This window comes from Neomonachus schauinslandi, chromosome 1 (assembly GCF_002201575.2).
Source record: "Neomonachus schauinslandi chromosome 1, ASM220157v2, whole genome shotgun sequence".
Taxonomy (NCBI): Eukaryota; Metazoa; Chordata; class Mammalia; order Carnivora; family Phocidae; genus Neomonachus; species Neomonachus schauinslandi.
Window position 1 is genome coordinate 3,700,925 of NC_058403.1, and position 3,980 is coordinate 3,704,904.

The following is a 3,980-nucleotide window of genomic DNA, read 5'->3' on the forward strand; positions in this document are numbered from 1 at the left end:
TGGGCCGGGAAGGACTTGGGGCTGCCAGTGGTGTCCGAATGTGAGAACTGCGAAGGGTCCAGAACCTCAGCCAATCGGAGCCCACCTTGCTGAGCTCCTGGGTAGTCTCTCCATAGCTCAGAGGAACTCTGGGTTCCAAGGTCCTGGAAGGCTCACCAGTGAACCAACCAGGTCTTCTCTGGAGTAGCGGGAAGAGCCTGAACTAGGAGGGACAAGATCTGGGTTTCCACTGTGAGCTGCTTAGAGCGGTGACCTAAAATTTTAGCCTCAGTTTGCCTATCTGTAAAATGGGATCAGTGACTTCTACCTCGTAGGGTTGTTGCAACAATTAGATGAGCAAGGGGAGAACGTTCGTGGGCCAGCAGGAGCAGGGACCTTCAACCGGACAGGCTTGGGTCTAACTCCAGCTCCCCCCACTTACTAGCTGTCCCACTGTGGGAGCGCTGCATGACATCTCCAATTCGGCAGCTGAAAAGTGAGAACAATCATGTGGGACCCACAGAATCATGGGTCTTGAAACCCGGATTTACTGAACGTTTATTGCCTCTTTTCAAGAAAGACAAGTGACAGGTACTGAGACAATTATCCGAACAAATGGATGCCACTGAAGAAGAGCCAGACACACATTCCTGGTGTCCCCGGACTGCCCAGCACAGCACCCTGCCCTCTGTGGATGCCAGGTAAGCATGGGATGGGACGGAACCAAAAGAACGGCCAGCATGGTCATGTTTCAGTGTCACATGCAATTTATTCTACTTGCTCGCCATCAGTTTAGCCACACACATTACATATTGTAATTCTTTCTGACTCTGAGAATATCCACTGAATCAAAATAGGCACATTCTCCAACTGTTCTGTATTAATAGCAGTTAGTTACAGTCAATAAAATTAATCTCATGAATTAAAAACTATGACCATGTTATAATTCTAAGTTCATCAAGGAAAACCCTATACTTGGAGGTATTTGCTATCAAATACAACTCAATTTGTTTTAAATAAAGTAAAAAGCACTATCTATCAGTATGGTGTCATGGAAAACATTCTAAAATAAAAACTTATATTCTACACCCACTTCCTTATTAATTCATCTTGTGACCTTATGGAAATGACTCACCCATTTCTTCTCTGGTTTCCCATTGTGTAATGGGTAAATAGTACCTCACACTTGGAAAAATATAAAATAGTGAGTGTGTGTGTATATAATGTTATTTGTACTTATAAGGATTTTTATATTAATAGTGTGTCTTTTGAGTCACTGTTGTGTAAATAAAAACAATATGCTTGTAATACAGGAGAAAAGTTCAAGAGAATATATGCCTGCTAGAAATAACATTAGCAGTATATTTATGACTGACCTATTGTTAAAAGAACTTCAAGTGAACTGTCAAATATCTTTTTTTTTTTTTTTAAAGATTTTATTTGACAGAGAGAGAGAGACAGCGAGAGAGGGAACACAAGCAGGGGGAGTGGGAGAGTGAGAAGTAGGCTTCCTGCAGAGTAGGGAGCCTGATGTGGGGCTCGATCCCAGGACCCTGGGATCATGACCCGAGCTGAAGGCAGACGCTTAACGACTGAGCCACCCAGGTGCCCCTCAAATATCTTTGCAAATGTGAAATATTATATATTTGACAAAGTGTTGGATGAATGGATGAATGAGTGGAAAGATGGATGGATGGGTGGGTGGGTGAGTAGATGGATGGATGGATGGATGGATGGATGGATGGATGGATGGATGGAATGATGGATGGATGGGTAGGTAGGTGAATGTATGCATGAGTAGAAAGATGATCGATGGATGGATGGATGGAATGATGGATGAGAGAGTAGATGAGAGAGGGAGGGAGGGATGGATGGATGGATGCATGGATGGATGAGTGGGTGGCAGGTGACAGAGGTCAGTGATGAGCAAAACGAGAAAGGGCCACTTGGACCAGTTAGGATGGTAAAGAGTCTGGAAACTCTGGAGCTGTCAAGGTGATCTTTATGGTGGCAGAACTGCATTCATGCTTGGTTTGACTATCCCCATGTCTGGGGCTCTGGGCATCCCCCTCACCCTGTCTCTCTCTCCAACAGCTCCTCTCACCCGCCTGGTGGGCATTGCTTCTCTGGGACCTATACAGTTGATGGGTCTCCTGGGTCAGTCAGAGGCTGTGTTTTTACCACCTCTGGGACTCATCCAAGCTCTGGATGTGGGACAGAGCAGGCTTCCGTCGATACTTGATGAATTAAGAACCAAGGTTGATGCACAGCTACCTGCATGGAGAAGGAGGTCACCAGGGTCAGTGTGCATGCAGGAAAGGAGAGGTTTATGCAGGAACACTTACAGAGCGTGGGTGGTGAAGGGGTCCATCACCCCAAGGACAGGACTGTGACACTTACTGGGCAGTGAGAGGGCAGTGGCTCCCAGAAGGCACAGAGGAATAGGAGCCATGGTGGCCGTGGCCTGGTGTCCAGTGACTGAGCCAGACAACCACACCCGCGGGGCCTTTGTGCCTTCGTACTACGTGCAGACAACACGCCGACGCACAGGGCTTGCCGGCAACGGGGCGCGCCAAGTGCCAACCTGCTGGGCACGCTTTGATGTTTTTCAAAGAGCAGATTTTTGCAGAAACTTGAGAACCAGTTATAGATGCTTTTCATTTCGGAAATGGAAGCCACAGGAGAAAATGAAAAGATGAGAGACCAATTTTCCCTCCGATGTTTTCATTTTAAGGAGGGGGGACATCCAGATGACCTTGGCACCAACATACCAGACTTCCTTAGAAATTTAGCAGGACAAGCATTGGCATCGTCGTTGGGATTCATGTTATAAGTATTAAATAAATCCACTGAAATTCCCTTGTCACTCTATCCAGGGCGGTGACTGGCCTCCAGGGCTGGCCCTTGTTTGAGCCTTTCCCATCCGAACTGTAACGGTTCTAAGAACCTCGACAATGCGTACGTGAGCTATCAGGCATCCCGGGAGCAAAGGGGGCTGAGACATGATCCCCCTGGTGTCTACAGAACCAGCTGCTGGACCTTCTCTAATGAAGATGAGGTCACACGGAAAGGGACATGGCCTTGTGGAGAAGTGTGCTAATCTGGTCTCTGTGCTGTGATGCAGAGGATTCACTTGAGCTCTCTGGGCCCAGTTTCCACATTTCAGGGATGGAGCCCATATCGACCACACTTTGCCGGGTTGTTTCAAAGTTCTGTTATCTCAAGAGAATAAAAAGCTGAATGTGGGGAAGGCAGCCTTGGCTGGGGACGACACTGAGATGGGACATGTCTACAGGACAGTGTCCCCTGTTGGGGGACAGGATGCAACAGGTCAATTACATGACTCAGACTTTGTGGGCCCCAGACCAGACACTAGAAGGCACCGTGCTAGGCAGTCTTATTTATAATTAGAGTGTAAAGTTGAACCAAAACTCACTGCCAGTCACCCACCTGTCTGGGCCCGCAGGGTGGCAGAGAGCCCTGACCGGCGGGAGCGGCACCTGCCTCCCCAGGGGCTTTGGGGTCTCAGGAGGGTCCTTCCTTCTGACAACAGCTGCTCCCTGCACCACTGGGGGCCTGTGCCCCACTGAGAGAATTGTGGGTTTCTTAGAAAATTGCTAAAATACAATTTCTCTGGGTCTCCAATGAAAGGAAGAGCCCAGGGGCCTCGTCCTAAATGCCTGCCAGTTATGCCCACACTAGTCTAAGGAGGGCTGGCCGGTCATGTCTAGTCTAAGGCACTGTAGCCCAGCAGCTAAGAGAATGGACCCCAGACCTGAATCCCAGCTCTGTCCCCTCCTAGCTACATTCCCAGGGCACTCCTTCACCTTTCCACCTCAGGACCCCGTCTGTAAAGGTAGTAATAACACAACCTCATGCAGTTGTGGGGAACCTGGATGAGTTAACTTGCGCATAGTGGCTGAGTTAACTCATGCACAGTGGATGAGTTAACTCGTACAGTGGATGAGGTGTACAGTGGATGAGTTAACTCATGTACAGTG

General features: G+C 48.3%; 1 protein-coding gene across 1 annotated transcript in view; it reads right to left on the reverse strand.

The window, feature by feature from the left end:
• Positions 1–2,204: 2,204 nt before the first annotated feature.
• UMODL1 (uromodulin like 1) overlaps positions 2,205–3,980 on the reverse strand; it is a 66,276-nt gene continuing 64,500 nt past the window's right edge. Inside the window, exon 24 of the mRNA XM_021679167.1 lies at positions 2,205–2,253. The gene's annotated coding sequence lies outside the window, so the exon portion shown is untranslated. The remainder of the gene's footprint in view (positions 2,254–3,980) is intronic.